Source organism: Cygnus olor, chromosome 27 (assembly GCF_009769625.2).
Source record: "Cygnus olor isolate bCygOlo1 chromosome 27, bCygOlo1.pri.v2, whole genome shotgun sequence".
Classification (NCBI taxonomy): Eukaryota; Metazoa; Chordata; class Aves; order Anseriformes; family Anatidae; genus Cygnus; species Cygnus olor.
The window spans coordinates 4,886,030-4,908,436 of NC_049195.1; the positions used below are offsets into that span (position 1 = coordinate 4,886,030).

General features: G+C 55.5%; 1 long non-coding RNA gene across 1 annotated transcript; it reads right to left on the bottom strand.

Annotated features, from left to right (window-relative positions):
- Positions 1 to 2,764: 2,764 nt before the first annotated feature.
- Positions 2,765 to 18,028, bottom strand: LOC121060346. Its single transcript, XR_005814803.1, has 5 exons — positions 15,986 to 18,028; positions 4,930 to 5,141; positions 4,614 to 4,814; positions 3,617 to 3,992; positions 2,765 to 3,346 (listed from the first exon to the last, which is right to left on the bottom strand). It is a non-coding gene; the product is annotated as an uncharacterized LOC121060346 (long non-coding RNA).
- Between the last annotated feature and the right edge of the window lie 4,379 nt (positions 18,029 to 22,407).

Consider the following 22,407-nt stretch of genomic DNA (forward strand, 5'->3'; position numbering starts at 1 on the left):
ATTCTCCCCGGCCAAGCTCTGCTTTGGGGAGTTTCAGGGTTTCGTTGAAGAAATCCAGGAGAGAAGCAAACTGTTTCTGTAACCAAGACTGAGGAGGTTTAAAAGCCCGCTTTATGCAGGTCAGATAATGAAGAAGTTTTAAGAATTGCTTTTCCCCTCAACATGCACGTTATTTCACTCGCTCACCAAAATAAATAAATAAAATAAAATCAGAGGGTTTCTCTGAGAAGCCACTTGCAGTTGGGAAATCCATCATGTTGACAGAAAAATGCTCAGAGCAGAGCATTGCTGTGAGCGGGGGGCGCATCCCTTCCCATGGAGGAGACTTCTCTCCGGGAAGCAGGGGGGGACAGGACCGGAGGCGGTGGGACCCCAGTCCAGGGCTGGTGTCACCTCTCCTGCGCAAGGCTCTCCGTGCAGGGGGGTGCTCGCTCCCCGTCACCCCTCGTTTGTGAACTTGTGTCCCCCCCGTGACACCCAGAGCCGCTGCAGGGGGAGCGGGGCCGCTTACAAATTGTGGGGCTGTCGGTGCCGGGCGTGATGGATGGCAGCGGGAGCGGGGTAGGATGTGGGCTTCAATCACAGGCACACGTTGACTCTGGCAGCGGGACAAGCCACCTTTCACAGCCTCCCAGCGACCCCTCTCCCCCTCACCGCTCGCAGGCTATCAGTCAAACGCCTGCCCCAAAGCTGACCTTTTTTCCAGAGGAGCCTCGCTAAAAGCAGCGTTTCTTTCTCAAACCCTGCAAGAGGAATTTTATTAACACTGGCGGGGAAACAGCACCGGCCCCGCTGCTCTGTGCCAAGCAAACCGGTGCCGGCTGCATTTTGGGGGCTCCGCGAGACCCCACAAGGGCAGGAGGAGCAGCAGGCAGGTACAGGTACAGCTCCTCGCTCCTCCTGGGTTTGTCAATTTGCACAGCTGCTCCTAATTACCGCTTTGAAGTTCCCCCGCGCTGTTTTCCTAGCTGACGGCCTCCGCGCGGGGTTCCTGGGGTCAGGGCGGGTGCGCTCCGGGAAGGTTTCGCCGTCGGGTTCAGAGGAGCATCCCAAAGTTCAGGCTCTTCCCAGAGCCCGCTGCCGGCACCGTCCCCGGGCTGCTCATTTTTAGGGCCGGGTGCCCCAGCAGAGCCAGGCAGCCGCTCACTGGGGGCTCACCACTTAGGGAAACCACCAAAACAAGTGGGCGGCATCATGCTGCCTTCCCCGGCCTCATGGAGACATGCACAGCCTCATGCAATGTTGTTCTGGTTTTGGCCCTGAGTTATTAATAATAATAACTGTAAAATTTTGTTACCCGCAACACGCAGATGGAGGTAGGCAGATAAAGGTCTGTGAGCTGCACAACCTGCTGCTGGGGAGAGATGGCTATCTAAATAAGTTTTTTTTTTTTTTAAACCCAAGATAATAGTGATAATGCAAATAATACTAATACTAATAATACCTCTTTTTATGCTGCTTCAGGATCCAGATCTTATCCTAAACAAGAAAATAATTCTGAGCCCCAGAGAATGCATTGAAAATTAATATTGATTATTAGGAATAATAGTCCTACTAGGAATGGCACTGCAGTGTCTAGGGAGAGGATTCCTCCAGGGCCAAGTAATGATCACAATCATATTTAGTACCTGCACTGCATTTTCTATCCTCAAAGCAGATTAACCTTTTCTGTACCAGCTTCATTATCTGGTGACGGGTTCGCGTGCCTGGAAGCAAGCAGCTGTGCCACTGAGCTTGTCTGGAAACCCTTTGTGATGTTGCACAGCCTCCCCAGGCAGGATCTGGCCCCGGCCCTGCAATGCTCCAGCCCAGGTCCCAGGACCCGGCCACCAGCCTGGCCCCCAGTGGCTCTCCCTGCGCCAGGTTCTGCAGGAGACCACACAATGTGCCTGACATGCCATTTAATACAACACAATGAAATATTGAAAAGGCTTTCAGAACTCAACATGTTGAGGCAGAAATCTATGGAAGATGTTTAATACTAATTCTATTAGGCATCTGAGTTAATGAATCACAACTGTAAGAAATCATGATAATCCAGAAGGCATTAGTGACAGATTAGCTTCAAAGCTACCATAAAAGTGCCACAATGCTTACCTAGCGGCATGATTAATACCAGCAATACATAATGCCATTATGAGGAATGGAGCAGCGCGGCGGCGGCTTGACAGCCCCTTTGCTCTGTCCATAGCCCCAGGAGCACAGCACCGAAACGCAGCCCTGGTCGTGCCACCTCTGGGGACCTTCTGCAGGCATCACAGCCCTTGGTGGAATTTGCTCGAGGAGTGCGCCCATGGGTGCTGCCGACAACCTGTCCGCACCCCCCCGTCACAGTGACAGCCAGAACCGTGCTCCCGGTGCTGCTCCGACCGGGGTCTGCCACCCTAAATCGGAGACCTGATGGGGGGAAAGTGGTGTCAAGGAATTTTTCCTGCTGGTGCTAAAAAGCACGGGGGGAATCCCTCCTGCCCGGCCACGGGGCGGGACGCACGGCGTGACCCCGGTGCAGCTGCAGGCGGAGGCACCCCCAGGAGCAGGGCAGGGACGTGGGTACGGGAGCAGTTTCTGAGATTGGATTCAGCAGATCCTCCTGCCGCCTCTTCAGCAAGCAGATATGGAGCCAGGGCTCCTCTTTCCAAGCCCGGAGCCACCCTGAGGGCAGTGTTAGGAGCACCGGGCTCAGGGCTGCTCACGGGGCTCGGGCCGAGCGGTGCCCCCTGCGCCCGGGCACTGCCAGGCGCCGGGTCCTGCGTGGCAGCAGAAGCGAAAGTGGAACAAGTTGCTATTGAATGAAACTAGACGGCTCATTATGGCTTTTCAGGATTGTTTTTCTACATCTTTATTGCTCAGGTTTGCTTAATTCTAGAGTGGATGCCTGCCAAATTGTCTATCAAATTACCTACTGGCAAGTAAACCAAGATTAGTTCACTTGAGTGCGGCCCTCTTATATTTGACATATAGCCAAGCAAAATATGGGTTTAATCAAGGGATAAATTGGACATGATGTTTCAGTGAAAGATAGCAGGGTACTTACTATCTGTTCAGCGGAAACAGGCGAAGACACAACCTGAGGCAGGCAGCAGGGGAGGCTTGGCCCATTCGGCTCCCCCAGGCTCCGCTTGCTCCAAGGCTGCGCGAGCAGCTTGGGCACATGGAGAAACTCGGCCCTTGCCCAGCAAAGTGCCCAGCCGTGTCCCAACGCTTCCTTGACACAGCTGGCGTCACACAGTGACCCTGCTCAGCCTCCCCAAACGCTTCCTGCCCAACATCATGCATGCTCCCAGGAGTCTCACGATGTTACATCAGCCTCAGCCCTTTCCGTGGTGTCCCGCACAGATCCATTTCCCTGCAAAAAAGAAATGATGCCCTAGAAGAAAACAGCTCCAGGAGCAAAAGCTGCTGCTGGCACAGTGCTCGCTGACGGCAGCAGTGCTAGGTGGGGCTGGTCCTGGGGGTCCTGCCTCTCCTGCGAGGTGCAGTACTTCTATACTTGAAAAGAGTTTGTTTTTTTTTTAACTCCTCCTGCTGTTTTCCCCACTGCAAATCTCTGCAGGTGGCTGGGGGCAGGTCCCTGCCATGCTGCAGCCTCCCCCTGCTTCCCCGGCTCGTCCCTCACCTCGTGCGCGGAGCCGGCAGCTCACCAGGGCTCCCATCAAAGCCCCTTTGTGCAGCGCCCAGGACACGCAAGAGCAGGGAACTTGCTTTGGAGAAGAAAGCAGCGCCTTGTTCCAGAGGTCCTCTGCGGGCGATATTTTCAGTTGCCCGCAGCTCCTGACTCGGAGGAGCACGCTGGGCTTTGATTTCCGCAGCGGTCCCGGTTCCGGAGATGCTATTGCCACTCCTGTGACACGTGGTGTCGCGTTCAATCCCCAGCCCCTGGCATCGTGGGAATGTGGGAGACTTCTCTTCTTCTTCTCCCCCCTCTTTAATTTTAAGTGGTTTCCAGCATTCATTCAGGCAAGCTCAAAAATTTGATTCCTGAAGGCTAAAAACTGGAAGGTAAATAAAAATAACCCCAAAGTTAATTATATACTTAACAAGTCATGATTTTTTTAAGCCTGTCTCGTTCCTTGTGGGGGTCTGACTCATGATTCTGAGCACTTGCAGTTGGCAATAATGCCTTACTATAATTTGAATTAAACCACTTGTAGCACTGCTCTGTTCTCTAATTTCATTTAGGCCCAGTGGGTGTCCTGTCTTCCTGGAATTTGTTGGCCATCTAATGAGAAGCAGCTCGGCAAACAAAGTTAATGGATAAAGTCAGGCATCTCTTGGGGGGGTGAGAAAGGGATGGAGGGGTGTGGGGAGGTGGTGGGGAGGAGCACGGGGAGAAGCCCACGCTGGGACCCGAGGGATGGAGAGAGATGAGAGGGATGTGGAGGGATGGGGAGGATGGAGCGGGATGGGGAGGGAGCCGGGAGCTGTGGCCGTAGGGATGATTTATGCAGGCTCCTTGTGCACCAGGTATGGTTTTGTGGCCATTCAGGACATCCCTGCAGCCACCCCCTGTCCCCAGAGCCACCCCTGTCCCCAGAGCCACCCCTGTCCCTGCAGCTGCTCCCAGCAGCAACCTCTTGACCCGGCGCTGAACTCGGGCTCTGCCTGGAGCTCACCCCGGGGCTGCAGAGGTGTGTTTGATCCTCCCCATCTGCCCTGACTTTCCCTATGAAAGGGGATGTTGCTCCCCCGGCCTGGTCCCCGCTGGGTGCCGGTGCTGGTGCCGAGCATCGCCCGCTCCATGCATCTCGCTGTGGGGACGGGCTGCAGCCTCCGCTCGGCCAGGCACACAGCCTAGCGAGGGAATGGTTCCTCTTCTGCCAAAAAAATTAAAAAAAAAAAAAAATGGGGGGGTATTTTCAATGGCCTCCTCTGTCTGCAGGGACGTGCGGTTTCCCACGGCGCTCTCCAGGAGAGCCGTTTCCACCAAACCTTTGCCAACAGGTCTCACTGGCGGGATCATGTCCGTCCGGGGCCGTCGGCTCGTGGCTGCTGGTGCTGCCCGTGCTCGCCGTCCCACGGGGCTTCTGCTGCCCGTGGACCCCTCCTGGCCCATGCCACAGGCAGGGGAGGCTGGGGCAGGAGCCAGGAGCCCCAGCAGCACGGCTCAGCCACAGCCCGGCATGGCACGGGGCTGCGCTCACCTGGGGGAAAAGGGATACAAGAATAATACGAGGAAAGAAAAAAAAAGAAAAAAAAAAGTAGGGAAAATGGTTTATATATATATATATATAAAGAGCAGGGAAAAAATAAAAAGACTTCCAAAGTCGTACGAGTTGCTGAGTTGAATTATGGGGGCTGGGGTCGAATGATTAACAACCCTCCTGCATTTCTGCATCACAGTCATTACTCACTCCAAACCTGAGGCTTCTCAGTTACATACCCCGGCACAGGCCGACCATTTTTTCCATTGACTGAAAACACATTCTGACTGAAAACAAACTTTCGATCCCCAAGGCTTGGCACGCCTCGGGTCCTTCACCATATTTAATCAACGGGAAGCTAAACACTTTCAATCTGTGATGGCTCATTTGGAGAGGGAGCTTTGGGCCCTCGGTAGGTGCCAGATATAATAACTCTCCCCTTTTCTTTTCTGAGGCCTACTTTTATAATTTTGCTATTTTTCAATGTCAGACCCATCTTTTGAAGAAATTTTATTGGATTTCCTGCTAGACTTCAGCAAGGATTTTTCTTTCTTTGGCAGAAATATCAAGCAGAACAGGGGAAAAACTCAATCATAATCTTGGAACGAGGATTATTATTAGTTAGGATTTCTTTGTCTGTTTGCACAAACACATTATTTAAGAGGCCCGTGGGTCAGCGGGCCCCAGCTCTCGCAGCACGGGTCCACAAGGTGCCGCGGTGCCAGCCTGGTGGGGCTCGGCACGGGGCACTGGGGGCTCCTGTCCCCCTGCTGTGACACTTCCAGCATCCCTCCACGGTTTCAGAAATCTTTGCAAAATCCTTCAGGGGGAGGAGAGGAAGGGAGCGCCCCGCCAGCGCTCAGCGGGGCTCTCGGGAAGGCAACAGGAGGTGCCTCGGAGCAGGGTCCTTTGGGAGCTCCCCTGGGGAGATCAGCACGGGCTGAAGGAAGCGCAGGGGATCCCAGACGCTTCTTCCTCTTTGTTTTGCTCTCCTTTTGCAAAAGCCTTTTGTCCTTGCTGCTTTCTGCTGCAGTGCTCTGTCCATCGCCACTCTTACGCCAAGCCTCAGGGATCCTGGAAGGCAGGAGAGCCTCGAAACCCAGCCTGGGGCTGGGGTAGGGAACGGGCAGCGGTTTTGGCACCACGTGGCCTGGCTCAGAGACATACAAAACGCCCAGTCCAGGGTTCAGCTCCTGCCTCTGCTCCCGCATCTCCCCAGCCGAGCCCAATGAAAGCAGGAGCAGAGCTGCGGCCCCGCGCACAGAGCAGGGTTTGCTGTCTCAAGGTTTTTCAGGGGCTCTCCAGGCTTTCCGTCTTTTTTCTTTCAGTGTTTGAGGTTAAGAAGTATGCAACAGTATTCAATAAATCGCTTGGCATGGCGTATGACAAAACAAGAAAATGTAATTCAGATTAAAGTCACCCTCTGGCTAAAATGATAGTTTATTAAATAAACTGCAGCGCTGCCAATCAACTCTGCTGGCAAGCAATCCTTTGACATTAATCTTTTTTGATGTGATTTAGGGTACACCTGGGCCTTTGTAGAGTATCTCCCATAATTTCTTTCCCATCTCTCTGGATCAAGCTGCTGTGTTTGGCTCCGTTGACAAATTCCCCAAGTAATCCCTCAAAAGATTGGAGAAATGCTCCAAACGCTCCATTAAATTTATTTTCCGTGCTTTAAGAGCCCCAAAACTATGTCCAATAAATAAGTGTTCACCGTGATTTATTGAAATGCTGCTCTGATTTAAAGTTGTAGGAGGGGGAAATATGTCCCCCTGGGGACGGGAGGGGCGGCCCCGCCAGCGAGCCCAGCTGTGCCGCTGCCGCGGGAGGGGGGGGACCGGCCCCCAAATTGGGGCGACCGTGCCCACATCCCGCTCCCAGACCCCGGCACAAGAGGTCCCTGACAAATTTATTGCGGTTGTAGTTATTGGGGGAACCATCAAAAGAGTAATTCTGGCCCTTGTTTTTGCACAGACCTTTTGATAAATATGATACTTAGAAATATGCCTCCCACAAGACAGGAAAGCCATAGAGTTAAAATGAAGTAATCTGTCAGTAAACTTGCCGGAATCAAAGCCAAAATGAAACCTGTAAAAGTAAAAGGAGAGGGGAAAAAGACAGCCCGTGCTCCAAAGCGCTTTAGCCAAACCGGGGAGGAGGCAGATTCGGGGCTGTCCTTCCCACAGATATTTTTGTCTGCGGAGCTGCAGGCGACGGCTGATCCTCAAAGGGCCTCTGTTCACGTCCACCCCAGCGCGGGCCCTGCTCCTGCTCCGATGGCTCCTGCACCGAGGGCTGATCCGTGCCACCGGTCCCCGTCCTCCCCGGGCACGGCCGCGGGGCTCCCACCACCCTCACGCCGCACCTTTTGCGTAACATCTGCTGGGATTTTCCCTTGCTGCACAGCTTGCACGGTCTTGGGAAAGTGCACCCTGCAGCGTGCCCTGAAATGCTCCGAGTGCAGCAGGCGGCGGTTTTCCTCTTCCTCTCCGCATGATCTGCCCCAGCCTCGGCGCTCCTGCAGGCCCGGCGCTCACGCCTGCTCAGCACGTGCTCCCCCCGCAGCCCCAGCGCGCCTGCCGCTGTCCCCAGGGGGACCCTGTGCCGAATATTTCAGGTTTTCCATGGCCTGGCATTTCAGCTGACCCAAAGCAGGGTGAGGTGGTGGGGGGGGGGCGGCTGCAGTCGCTTCCCATTAGGTTTCCCTCCCAGACTGGAGCAAACACAATAAAAATTAAAACCTCGTGCAAAATGCAGACCTGCCGGTTTTACGAAGGGCAGGCATCCCGGGCTCTGCTCTGACCCTACGGCTCCCGCGGCCCTTCCAAAACCGGGTTAGAAATTGCCTGCCCCAAAATGCAGCCCAAAGAGGGGCTGAAGGGGGTCCTGGCTGGGGTCCCTGTGCCTCGCTGCCCTCGGGTGGGGAGGAGGAAAATCCACGTTGGGAAGAAAGCCTGGGGAGCAGAGGGGCCAGGGCCAGATCCTGCTCCAGTGCGTTGTTCCTGCTGGCCTGGACGCAGTTGAAAGCGAGGTGTGTTGCACCACCTGTGTTTACACTGCGCAATCTGCAGTTTACTGTAATAAAATCATTTAATACAGTCATAATTTTTTTGGCAAGGGCTGCGCTCGCGGTGAGTGATACGGAACGTAGCCGCCTGACAGCAGCCTGATGGGAGCGATAACTCCACGGCGAGGCTGCAGCGAGCAGGAAGCAACACGAAAATCCCGTCGGAGGCTCGCTCTCGGTGTCTGCGGCGCGGCCGCCGCCTGCGTGCCCACGGCCTCAGATCCGTGGCCAAGCTCTGCCAGCACCCAGGAGCACACTGCAATACCTGGGGTGCTCTCGCCGAGTGACAAACCCTACAAAAAGCCCCTGCAGCCCTGGTGCGGGGAGCAGCGAGCAAGGAAAAAGGAGCCAGCGCCCCTGGGGTGCTCTGCTGAGCTCGGGGACACCCGTGCCCAAGCAGCGGTGTCACGGCACAAGGGATGTAGCTCCGTGGGGAGGCTCCAGTTTTCAGCCAGATGGAGGACTCTCTCCATGAAGTCACTTCAGAAGTGCATAAAAGAGCCCAGCGTGCCGCCCAAAAGCCCTTTGTCACGCTCCCCATCGGAGCTGGGGAAGGGCCCCCTGCTGCCAGGGGTGCTGTGGGAGCAGAGGGACGGGGCTGGGGGTGCTCTGCGGGGCTGGATCAGGCCCCGAGGTGGGGAGAGGAGAAGGCCGGCAGTCAGGGAGAGCAAGGAAAAGGGGGAAAAGGGAAGGAGAGCCGCGGCATGCGTGTGTGTGACTGTTAAGAGAAACAGGATTCATGGTAATTTCCTGCCAGATGCCTGAACTTCTCCAGCATGCAGACATTTCACATGCGAAATATCAAAGCGTTCCCAATAACAAATGTACTTCCTGCAGCTTCTCAGATCTGCCTCCGTGCCAGCAAGGGAGCGCGGGGACGCTGGGAAGGGGAGCGCTGCTGCTGCTGCCGCCAGCCCGCGGCCGTGGTGCTGGGGGTGCTGAGCACCGACCATGCAGGGGCAGGGATTTGGGTCCTACGGCCCCACTTTGCTCCGTGGAGCTCAGCAAAATGTGACCCTCAGTTTTGGGAAGCAGCCCCCGCGCCTCCGCGCGTGCTTTTAAGCATATTGGTTCTGACAGCTCGAATTAATCCGTCAGGTTGTGTGATCCGTATTGGCGGCGGGCCTTTTGACCCTATCAGCACTGTGCTTCCCCGGCTGAACGTCTCCGGGCTTCAAATTGATTCCGAGTTTTATAAACATCCTGACGGCGGGGCTGGGAAGGCAGAAAGGAGGAAAAAGCTCTCACCAGCGCGGAGCTGCTGGGCTGCCCACGAAGTGGCGCGGGGATGGCGACAGGGACAGGGCGAGCGTGGTCCCGCTGCAGGAAGCCCCCCGCTTGCAGGGACACCCCCTTTGGGGCAGCCAGGAGGGGCTTGCAGCGTGCCCCCTGCCCGCCCCGGGCTGTGGTCACTGCTCAGAAGCGGTGCTCAGCAGCAGGAGCAGCCCCGCGGCAGCACCAGGACGCAGAGATGCACAGCCCCAAACAGAGCAGCCCTGCCGAGCGGCCACGATGCTCAAAGCCACATCACAACCCAAAACGTCCTCTCTGTTCCCGCTCCTTTTTTTCAAATGAGAAATGCCTCTCAGCTGTTTCTGCAATTTTCCTTGTGATTCTTTTTGATGTCGTACAGAGCCGGTTCGTAATCGCAGCACAGACACGATCCTCCCACCTGAGAGTTTGACTCGATGCTGGTTTTCAAGCTCTTTCCAAACGCCTCTCTCGGAGGGAAGTGGCAAAGTTCATTTGATTTAACATTTTTAGCATGTTTTAAGACCTGCAAGATGATCCCAGAGCTCTCCGAGTGGTCACGAGCCCCTGCCAGGTAGCGCTGTAAGTCACTCCTCACATTCTTTACAAGGTATTTTTAACCTTGCAGCAAATCTCTCCCTCAGCCCCATTCGTGTCTCTTGGTGCTAACAAACGCGTGAGCCTTGCAGGCTGAGAGTTACTTTGCATGTGAGAAACTCATGCAAAAGACCCAAATAATCATAAATCGATATCAACCGTACATTGCTTATTATTTTCTATTCATTCTCTATTGGCCTAAGAAGTTAATATTGACTCAGCCAGAACAAAATGCCAATAACCGCAGACCTTGAAGGTCGGGGAGGAATGATAGCGAGTGAAAATCCCCTCTGAAGGCTTTGTGGTGGTTTCTTTCTTCAGGAGAGGTCGCAGCCGCTTTGGGAAACCTCTCCACAATGGTTTGGGAGCAAGGCGAGCCCCGGGAGGAGCAAACCCCCAGGATTTTGCATCCGAAGGCTTTGAGCCAGCTTGGGCAGCTCGGTGCTCTCCCTGCTGAACCTTTGCTCTGGCTCCCGGTGCCCAGCCGAGCAGGATGCGCGCTGCCGAGGCAGGACCATGCCTGGAGCAGTGAGAGGGGCAGGGGGATCGGTCCTCGGGGACCTTGGTGCCGCTTCCAGAGCCCGCCCGCGCCCCGTCACGTCTGTCACTTCCCATTAGAGCCCGCCGGCCATGTAATGCGACTTGACTGATGTAATCGGGGCTGACACAGCGGCAGAAAGGATCTCCAGAAACTGTACACCGCGCGGTTTCCTACAGCCCGCGCCCTCCAGCTCTTGGCTGGAAGCTGCTCTCAGAGACAGTGCCCAGCCTGGAGCACACGAAAATTGGGGCTGAGGAGCTGCAGAGCCACAGTGTGCCCCACCAGTGCCAGCTCCGGGGGCGGGAACCGCGTTCCAACCTCTGGCTTCAAGCGAGCATAAAGCGGAGGCAGTGACCTGGAGCAACCTGGTGAGCAAACCCCGCTCCTGCCCATCGCTCACCCACTGCTCCTGGAACATCACACGGGGCTGGGACAGACCCTGGACACCTCCGACATGGCTTCAGGAGGGGTTTGCTGGGATGAGAAATAAGGTGCTGGGCTCTGGGCTGGGCGTCACACGCACAAGCTGGCAAGGAGCAGGGGGAGACCTGCGAAAGCCTCACAGAGCTCCCGGCCCGATGCAGGCACAGCCGGTGCAGGCTGTGGGGATGGAGCTGAGGGCAGCAGGAGGCAGAAACAAGGGGCCTGGAGGCACCCAAGGGTTTCTGCTGCCTGGCAAAGGGCAGCCACTGAGGTCCGACCACTCCTCGCTGCGCTCCCGTCAGACTTGTGCAACTGCACTCAGCCATAACACACCCCGGCACCTGAAGTCCCACATAAAACAACACCGGAGAAGTTACTGTAAGGAAATTCCCCCCTGGGTGGGGAACCACAAGTCAAAGTCTCCTTCCCCATCTCCACCCCGGTGGAGGGAGGTGGCTGGTGCAGGGATGCGCAGGGATGAGGATGTCTCAAGGATGCAGAGGGCTCGCGTGTCCCTCGGCACAACGGGCACCCAGGGGCGAGGGGCTGTGCCCGAGAGCCCTGATAGCAGCAGGGGCGCACCTGGGGCTGCGCTGCCACCAAAGCCCCGATCCTCGGGGATCGGTTTATATGGTGTGCTCGTTGGTTTATGTGCAGAAAATACCTTCTCACTGCAAGTGTCGAACGTAACAAGCGAGCACATCCGGCACTTTGGGGAGATCAATATCGCTACGGTGGTAAATATCCCAGGAAATCGATGGGGGATGCAAGAGGTATTTTGCCCGTTTTCACTTTTAACATCTCTTTGTGCTAAAAATGCTATTTTAATAAATGAAAATGGGAAGATTCACTTCTGGGCCTTGGGGGTTTCTCTGGGGCAGGGTTTTCCCATCCACACCCCGATCCCTGAGCTCTCTGAGCACCAACCCCCCCCGAGGCTCCTTCACCTCCATCCCCGTCCCCCCTCTGCAGGGCACCGGGGTCCCATCGCTGCTTCCCCAGCTCCGCAGGTGCTGGGTGGATGCGATCCTCCCCGTGCACAGCCTCGGCATTGCCAAACCCCTCCTAATCCCTCGGAACAGGCATTGCAGACGTGTGGGTGTGGGGCCCAGGGGGGTTTTTCTCCCCGCACACCCCGGGCTTTCCTTCCCAGCAGGTACGGACCCCGGGCACGGGCCCTGACCACAACGCACGTTTTGTTGTCTTAAGAGCATCAGTGCTCCCAGAAAGACTGAAGAAAGCCACTCGCTGTACCTTTGGTAGCTATGGAAATTGAATCTTAACCTACAAGTAATTGCTGCGCAATAGTCACTTGTTAATTACAACACAAAGCCTCTCACCACACGGGATGGATTTACGGCTGAAATTTCCTGATCAACATTCACGGCAGAGCCAGAAAGAAACGTGTGAGGTAGCGGGGACTTTCTGGGTTTTGTTTTGGGGTTGGGTTTGTTTGTTTGTTTGTTTTCAGTAGTTATTTCTCTCTTTCTGATCTTGACTGACCTTGCAGTTTGTGGAAGGGAAACAGGAAGGCTTAATGCTGGAGGAGCCTTTCCCAACGGGGTCGGGGCGGTGCAGGCCACAGGGGCTTTGGCAACTGGGACGCCAGTTCCCTGCGGGGCAAGGAGCAGCTGAAATCCCCTTGCAGCACACTAAATCTCCCCTTATTGCCCAAGAAGACAAAGCCCTGGCAGAGCAGCCGGGCTGAGGCAGGTCCCGGCCGTCCCCAGGCACAGCACGAGGGTGCAGCCGGCGTCACCCTGCTCGCTGGGGGACCGACACGGCACCGAGAGCTGTGGAGCCGGTGTGGGCTTAGGGGCACCCAGCCCACTGCCACCTCTCCAGGGGGTTTCCCACCGCCCTGGCTGACCGCTGGAGCAGAGGAGCCGCACGAGCCAGCGCAGCAGCTGCTGCTTGCCCGGCTAACAGCCGGCTACGAGGTGGTTCCCAACATTTCAGCTCTTAGAAAGTTACCTGAGAAGGTTTATTTGGGCAGCTGGGGTTGGGGAGATAGGGGAAGAGGTCGGGGCGTGAGGCTGAGCCTCCTGCAGCCTCATGCAGCAGCGTGCCCGGAAAGGGGCAGGGAGCTGCGGGGAGCCCCGGGGGCCGCCGGCATCCTGCACTGCCCGTGGCTAACCTCCTCTGCCTAGGCAGCTCCTCACCGAGGTGTGGATCTGCCTCCATCTCCACACTCATGGGGCAGCTCCAGGAGTTTTAATCAGAAGTTTGGCACAGCAGGCACAGTTACGACACAGGAATGCTTCGTGCAGGCCATCACCCCATCCGGGTCAGTGATAGCGTGCTGCCCTGGGATCAGACATCCTGCTCTTGGACACCTCCAGCACATGAGATTTCCCAGCTCTGGCTGATGTTACAGCTGCTTTTGAGGTGCTCGGTGATGGGGACCGGGTCAGAGGCGACCCCGAGGCACCAAAGCTCCCTGAACAGTATCCCTCTGATGCAGCGGCTCCATTCCCATCCCCGTGGAGCCAGCGACAGCTGGCACGACACCTTTCATGTCTCGCTAAGAGCAGAGTGGAAGTCAGCACGCTGATAATTACAAGGCAGCACATCTCTGTGCCCTGTGACTAAAGCAATATGTAGAGCAAAGGTAGGAACAAACCACCAGAAGAGCAAATAAATAAAGAAGGCAGCCTTAATAATGGGGTAATTACCTACCTTAAGTACACAATCATCTAGCATTTTGCTAAACTTTATGACACATGATGACAAGTTAATAAATGAGATGTCTTACCAGCAGTAAAACAGCTGTTACCAGCCACCTCGTATGTCTGGGTAGCCCAGAGCAAAAAAAACCACCAAGCCAAATGAAAAGAAACTGGTTATTTCTGTTTGTCGAAATAGCCCGTGTAATAAATCACTATTAATGATGCTGTCATTTATCAAAGGGAAAGCTCTTGTTGCAAAAGCCTTTGAAGTCATGGCACCTATAATTTCCTACCTATAAAAAGGTACCTTTGTGCATGTGTCATACCTGGAGCCGACGGCAGGTACCGGGAGTTCATCGCTGCCCTGCGCCGCCTCCCGAGCACAGCACCGGTGAGACAGGGGAGCTGCATCCCGTGTAACCGGGAGGCTCCGTCGCTGCTGCCGGAGACCCCACAAGAATGGGGATCAGCGGGATGGGAGCTGTGCTCGTGCCTGGAGAAAGGCAGACCCCACGGAAGGTGTGCGAGGCAGAGCTGCGCTGTGTTGTGACAGCCCCAGGCTGCCCGCGCTGCCCCAGGTCCGTCAGAGACTGATTGAAAGGTGGATTCCCTCTCCTCCCTGTACCTAATAGCTCCTTCATCCAAGAATAGTTGGGTGGTGAATCCATGATAATTAGCAGGGATCTACAGTGGTTAAAATGACCAAGGTGACATTCGCAGAGCCGGGACCGGCCAGCACGGGGCTGAGCCAGCCAAGCCTCCGCGTGCCCTGCGCGTGGCCACGTCCCCAGCCCGACGCTGGCCCACCTGCGGGTGGGATGGAGCAGGAAGGAGCAGAGAAGGACGAGGCAGCCTCCTCCTGCCCAGCAGACCCAGGGACCGACAGCGCCTGGCCGGGGCTGTGCAGGCTGCGACGGGCGCTTGTCTCTGTCCTCCACCACCCTCGAGCTGCCAGCGCCCTGGGGACAGGGCTGCGCAGCACCACGGCTCCGGCTTGTCCCTGGTCATAATCCCTGCAGCACATCATAAAAGAGCAATAAAGGCCTAAATGAAGGGCCACAGATGCAAAGGGGAGGCATTTGCTTCCCAGAGCATCCATCTATTTAGGAGGAATGTGGTTTTTCTTTTCCAGAGACCTAAGGAGGGTTTCTTTTTTTTTTTTTTTCCCTTCTTGATTATTAACTAAGGCAGCTCCTGTGTAGCTTTGTCATTTTTCCCCTGCTGAAGACACTTTTTCTTTTCTTCTCATCTGAGCGGCAGGCACCTCACCCGCCTCATAAGCGTCTGCTACAAGAAGTCTTCACCTGTCACCTCTTCCCAAATGACTTGAGAAAACAGGATAGAAAGGCTATAAATAATTAAGACCCATCCGACACCGGTGCAGTGACTAAATATCACAACTGCCTGAGCATCACGAACACTGCCTTGATAGCCAAGGGGAAAGCTAACCTACTTCTGGAGGAGGATGTCAACAGAGACAGGACCACGTGCTAACAGTGTGGCCAAGCGTGTTTCAGCCCCTGTCAAGGACTCCTGGCCAGGGAATAACCCGTCCGTGTGAGTGCAGCGTGGCACACCGGGCCAAGGGCTTGCAGCATCCCAAAAGACCTGGGTGAACACCCCGAAAGAGCAAATGGGCTGCAACGCCCAGGGCACGCAGCCTGCGCCTACCCCTTGCATTGCTGGAAGACAGGAGCCTCTCGCATTGCTATCGCTTCTCCCTATTAACATGCATGGCTTACTGATCAAATCCTACAGCCATCTCAGAGCTTGTAAGAAGTTAACATCAAAGCCATGGGAGGGAGGGAATGGCAAGTGCTGGAGAGAGATGTCACATTAGTGTCTGGCTCTCCGAGAGCTTCTGCATTTCAAACCTTGTTCGTCAAGGCTTCAACTCCATCGCCCTGCTTCGCAGGGAAGGGGAACGTGCCGCCCGCGCCTGCACGCACCAGGGGAGAGGCTGCAGGGGCCAGGGCAGCCCCAGGATGGTGCAGGGCAGAGCTGCAGCCCCGAGGCTCAGCTGGGGCCCTTGGGTGCTGCTGCTGCTGCTCCAGCTGCCTTGGTCGCTGGTGCCACGAGGGAGAAAGCCCCCTATGGTTGGCCCAGACCTGCTGGCTGCGTTGAAGGCTGCAAATCCGGCTGCTGTCAGGGCTCGACTCCGGCTGCTGAGGGTAGATGGAAACTTCCCCTTTGGGCTCTTCTGTAATTGTTCATCAGGGCGTCAGTTCAGCAGAGCATGGTTAAATTCCCAAGTGAGCAACCAGGAAGATAATTAACTTTTGGAACAACTTACCTGTGAGACAGAGTATCCATCACTCAAGGTCTTCACGGAGCAGCCGATCCCCAGCTGAGAGCAGCGCTCCCGTTCCTGGAGGTGACCCCACAGCCCAACTGGTGGGAAATATCCTCCTGGGAGCACAAAATGCTGATTTACCCGAATCTAAATGATCTGCGGGAATACTCCCGACTCCAGTTTGCAACAAAAGCTAGGCAAGCTGCATATCGCGCTGTCAGCCTCCTCAGGCCTGGGGACAGCAGGGTCACCCTGAGCCATGCGCCTGGGCGCGCTCCAGCACCCAAAACCAGCTGGGGAGCAGCACCACAGCTCTTCCACCACGCACACTTTTTGCAGAGCCTTCTCCACCCACGCACGCACACACCTGATTTTTTTCCAACTTTGATTAAGCCCCGGCTGGGGATGAAATAAGGGGGATTTTTGCCAGCCCTGTGGCTGGGGTGGGGGAGCCCTGCTGAGGTCTGGTGCAAAGCCCAGCACTGGGAGGGAGGGAGGGGGGGAAGGGGGGAAGGGCTGGGACACAGAGGGGACACCCCCAGCCCAGGGAGCTGCTTTTATTTGGAGTCTGCAGCACAGTCCCCAGGAGATTTATGACCTGAGCGCTTTGATGTGGGCCTCTGATAAGCATCAGGAATATTTTCGTTTCATGACAATGTCAGGCAGGGAGCGCTGAATGAAGGGGGTTTATGGGCAGCAATGTTTCCTGCAGCTATTGAGCCGGCTGCCACATTCCTAGGGAAGGCCAGCCATTAAAATAAAATCATAAACCCCCCTTTGGAAAGCTTTATAAACAGAAGGAAGCTTCTCCTTTAAGGGAGAGGATCGGGGAGTATTTCCATTTTAATCAGGGGCATCTCTGGAACAAGACCACAGCCAGGGCTGCGCAGAATTTGTCAGGGGATTAGCTCAGGAAAAGAGAGAGTGCAGGATTTTTCCCCTTCGCACTCACTCGGCTGTTATTCCAAATTAGGCTGTTCGTGTTCAGCTCGGAGGAGGGTAATGAAAACCAGAAGGGAGCCGCGGCGAGAGCCTGGCTGGGGGCAGGGGACGGGGACGGGGCAGCGGAGAAGTCCGGTCGTGCACAGGGCACCGGGTCCCTGGGCGGAGGGTGGGCAGCCCTGGTGCTGCAATGCAAGAGGTGCACGGTGCTGCCCGGCATCGCACAGCACTGCATGACTTTGCACAGTGCCGCATGACTTTGCACAGTGCTGAACGACATTGCACAGTGCCTCACGGCATCGCATGCTGCTGCACGACTTTGCATAGCACTGCACAGCTTTGCACAGCGCTGCACGACATCGCATGGTGCTGCACAACTTTGCACAGCACTGCACCACTTTGCACAGTGCAGCACAACATCGCGCTGTGCTGCATGACATTGCACAGTGCTGCACGACATTGCACAGTGCTGCACGACATTGCACAGCGCTGCATGGCATTGCACAGCACTGCATGGTGCTGCACAGCATTGCACAGCACTGCATGGCACTGCACAGTGCCGCTGCACTGGGAGCAGCCCAGAAACCTCCAGGCTGCCCATGTAGGCAGCACGGTGGGCAGGGGGCCCTGCAGCACGCTCGCTGCTTGGGGACAGGGCTGCAGGAAAGCTGCCGTGGCCTGGCTTTCTCCCCGCGACAGCCTCTGCTCACTGTCAACTGCTTCCGCATGATTTATTTGAGGTTTACACTCCAATCTGTAATGCAAAACCACCGAGCGCATTTCTTCCTCCTTGTAATTAAAGCCCCCAATGCTGAAGCACACACCTGGTATAAACAACTATAAAAAAATACATGTGCAGCGCCAGCACTGTTTTTAGGCGCTGGGAACACAGCCCAACACCGGGTGCCCATCCAAGAGGCGGGTGAGAACGGCTGCCCCAGTGCAAGGGGGGACGCAGCTGGATCAGGCCTCACACAGCCCCTGGATCTGAGGTGCAATTTTCCAGTGATATTTTGGTGTTCATTTTGGGGCAGGAAGAGGGGTCCTTTCCTCACCCATCCCTTGCAGGCATCCCAGGGAGCTCTCCTCCTTGAAGCCTCCCATGGAAGGGCACAATTCCAGGGCTCAGATGCGGGTTTTATCAACAAATGATTAATGTCTGATGGGTCTAAACTTCCCAGTGGTTCGGAGATTTGTATGCCAATGGTTTTCCTGAACTTTATCTAAATACCATGGGATGAAGCCAGCATGAACACTAAGCTGTGCCATGGTCTGGAGGTGGCGAGAGCCCCTCGCAGCCTGGGGAGCCTGGGCTCGCTCCCTGAGGAGTTTCATCTTCATTCTAATTTCCAGCCTAAATCTTCGGCATGGCCCGTTTACCCCACTTGGGGTTGTTCCAACTCAGTCCTTTCGCTCCCAAAGCCCATCCCCTTCCCGGTGTCCTCCCGCCGTGGCCCCGTGGCAGCTCCTCTCGGCGGGGGCGTGCAGGGCAGCGGTGCCGGCAGCAGAGCGAAACGAGGCGGGACGCCCATCCCGGGAAGCTTCCCGGCCTCCCCACGCAAGCAGAAGGGCAGGACGAACAGGTTTGGTGGCTGGCAGGGAAAAGAAAAAGGGAACGTCTGCCCCCGGTGCATCACAAATCCCAGCCACCGCCGCTCCACCCGAGAAGCGGCGCTGCAGCAGGCGCCGGCGTCACCCGGCCGGGGGGCTGTGGGGCACCCCGCAGACCCAAGCGGGGTGCAGGGGGAGCGGGGCTTTCCCTCCCCGCACTGCACCAAGAGCAGACACCCATCGGCCGTGCCGTCGTGGAAAACCAAGAACTCCAAGCAATTTTAAATGAACTTTCAAAATGATGAACAAAGAGCCCTTGTCCGTGTTATACAGCAAATAAATCACACCAAAATGATAGTTGTAATTCCCAAAAGTACACAGAGAATTGATTTTCCGATGACATTTATCATGATAAACCAGTGCAGCAGCATACAGGCACATCTTAAGTTGCAGCTGGTTGACTCCCTCCCATTTATCTCCCATCCCATCTTCGCCGGCCACATTTGCACAGTTGCACAAGTGATTATTGCTCCTAAGGACAACTGGGCTTGTTCAGCTCACCCTGCTGCAGCAGCTCCGGCTGGGTTTGGCTCGCGCTGACTCAAGCCTCAGCCCCACCAGACGTAGTTACAGGGCTAAGAAGTGTTTTAATCGCTTGCCAAGCGTGACGCCCGCGCCGGGCCGGGCTGTTCGGGCTTCGTTGGGAACACAGCACAGGGATGTGCTGGGTCCTGGACTCACAGAGCCCGGCAAGCGAGGATGCCGGCACCTCCGGTGCTCCTTAGGATAACATTGCTTTCAATCCCCAATCAGATTTTTAAATTATATCTGTATCTGCCTGTGTATATATCTCCCTTTGTCAGAGCCTCGCCAGCCTCTCCTTCTCTCCTTTATTTGTCTTGCTGCTGTTGCAGCGAAAATGTATTGGCTTTGCAGTTAGTGATTACACGTCATCACATACCCAATTTATAACACCATACCCCAAAGAACAGATGTAATAAAGCCAGGCCAGGAAACAGCAATGTTATAAAACAGAGCAGTCAACTCAAAGGTCCTTGCATGTGTGCAGGAAAGAAAATATTACAGACACCGGTTTGGGGAGGGAGGAGGCTGCGGGGAGGAAGGGGGCTCGCGGCGTGCTGAGGACCAGGGATGTGGGCACGGGGGTCGCAGGGGAGGGGGACGCAGGGACTGGGGGCGTTTAGTGCAGAAATCACCGCCCCAAATCCGCAGCCTCCATGGAGGGTTGCAGGGGGGCTGGAGGGGCTGCAGCCCAATGGCCAGGGTGGGATGGGGGTGACGCCGCTTCCCCCCAGACCAAAATAGGGTTTCAGGTGCTGGATTTCCCCAACCCTCATCCTGCACCGAGCCCACAGCCTCCGTCTCTCGGAGGGGAGGAAAGGCAGGGGCGGCGGGTATTTCCACATCTCCGATCCCCCACCTTCCTGTTCAGCCCCCAAAGCCACCAGCTATCAAAACCAGGAGCAGCTCTCCAAGAAGGCTTACCCCGAGCAAGAATTTATCTCCTTTTATTCATGATCCAGGAGCCAGGACATCTCGCAGCGGGGCTGGCTAATCGCAGCCGGAGATAGGAGCGACCCTGAGCGAGGGCCGTGCGGGGCCGGCGCGCCGAGCACACGGCTGATAAGGCGGCTGCGGCAGGAGCGCCGAGCTCCTGACGTCTCATTATCAAAAACTTTTTGTTTAATAATCCAGGGTAATAAAATGCACCTCTGGAGGGCCTTGCCCAGATAAACGAATGTAAACCAACGATAAAGGATTCTGGATTTCACTGCCACAAAGAGCACCAAGAGCCCCTTGTTCCCCTCGGGCTGGTGGGAGGGGGCCAGGAGCCCCCATGCCCTTGGTCCCCGTCCGTGGCCAGGGGTGGGCTGGGCAGGGGCTGGGGGCTGCTGCGGGGAGAGAGGGGCGAGCCAGCCCCAGCAGCCTGGCCCTGGGCTGGGGTTGAGGCACAGAAATCCACGCGATGCAAATTCGTGAGCTTAGGAAGCCGATCACTTTGAAAGGTCAAAACTCACATTCATAATCGGACTAAACAAAAAGCTAATTAGAGGCCTTTTGTGCGCCTAAATGAGGCTGGAGAATTCTCGGTGCTCCCAGGGGCCGGCGATGTTCAGGAGGGCTCTTGGCAGCCTTCCTTCTCCTGCGAGGTATTCACCAGCAAAGCGCTCCTGCGGAGTGAATGGAAATAATGATCCAGGAATGGCACCGGGCTCCCAACGTGCGCGGGCGGCACGTTCAGCGGCCAGCCCCGGCTGAAGCAAAATGGGAAAGGGCCCGGAGCTGCAGCCCTGGGGGCTGTTGGTTCCCCTTGGGGACCCCAGCTCACTCTGGCTGGTGGAGATGGGACCCCCAGGTCAGCCCCAAAGCAAAGCCCAGGCCGGGGGCTGCTGCCCGGAGCCCACCGCCCACCCCTCCGGGCGCGCTCCAGGGCTCGCCCCGGCTGTCGGCAGCACCGTCACGCCAGCTGTTTCGGAGCGGCGGATTCCTGTTGCCAAGATATGGATTTGGTTTTAATAACAGTTAGTGCAAACATTGTAAATTTACTGCTGCTAGAGAGAGTTTTTGAAAACGTCCAACTCTGGCTATAATTTTTCAATCGCACCAGCTGTTTGTGCTCTGTTCATACCTGACATGCTGCTTTGAAATAGCAATCACTGTATTTATAAGAAGGGAAGGACTCATAAATATGTCAGGAGTGGAATATACAACGCCATATTTCACCATTTTCTATTTTAAAATTGTGAGTTATGGCTACAGAAATGTGGTCCCATTAAAGGTGATATGATGTATTTTGTGTCTTGTTCAGGAGCCCATCCATCATTGAGACAATAAAGAAAACCGCACTTACTTTTTTTCCCTGTCGTCTGTAATTTATGATGCCCAAAAAGCTGTAACCTTTTGGCAGGCTTTGCAGAAACTGCTGCACTGTTAGCAACTAAATAACCTTTTATAAGGTTTTAAATGTGTTGCTACAGTCTCAATGCACTTGCTGTATTGATCCAGAAGATCCTGCAAAAAAGGGGAAAGGAACATGATCTATAACAGGATCGATAACAGTATATAGATTGTTGAAAGATGCTTCTAATGATTTTTGCCAGCCATCATCTTTCAATGCGCTGCTCCCCATCTTTTAGACTTCAGTCCTTGCTCAAATTAATTAACCTTGCTCAGCTTCTCGGTGTGCCAGGGCTACAGACGGCGCTGGGAGGGCTGCAGCGAGTTTCCCGGCTGCAGATTAATCGGCGAGGGTGGCACCGAGGCGCTGTCCTGGCGGCGCTGCCCGCCTGTGCCTGGCCCCACAGACTTCACTGTGGGGCTGCTCTGCCAGAAATAGAGGAGAAAGCAAACCCAAGAGGGGCCACGCAGCTCGGTATTGACAGCGAGCTGCTCCCATACAGCACGGCTCCTCGCTCCGTCCCCGCCTGACTTGCTCTCTTTGTCATTTATGTTTTCCCCCCAAAGCAGCCACCAAATCATTATTAACATTATAAATAAAATGAGAGGGCAAGTTATTAAATGTAAAATATGTGGAGTCCTCCTCGAACTCGCCGCGTAGTTCATAAATATGATGGCTTAATTTCATCTGTAATCCAAACGGCTGATGAAGCATTACACAGCTCTCTGTTAATTGAAGTTGTTAACAAAGCTGAAGAGAGAGATTATTATGTATAGACTTTTATCCTTCAGGGGTATCATCATAACAGATCATAAATGGAAATGAATTCATCGCTCCCACACGCCACCGCGGGATCCCTGCCTGCAGTTTCCATGGGGCAGGGGCCAGGGACGGGATTTGGGGCAGATTCTGGCCACGAGGGTCCCCAGCCCCCGGACCCCCAGCCCCGGCCCTCTCCTTCGGGCAGCTCCGGGTGCACTTCCCAGCTCCTGGGCTTGCAGAGCCCCTC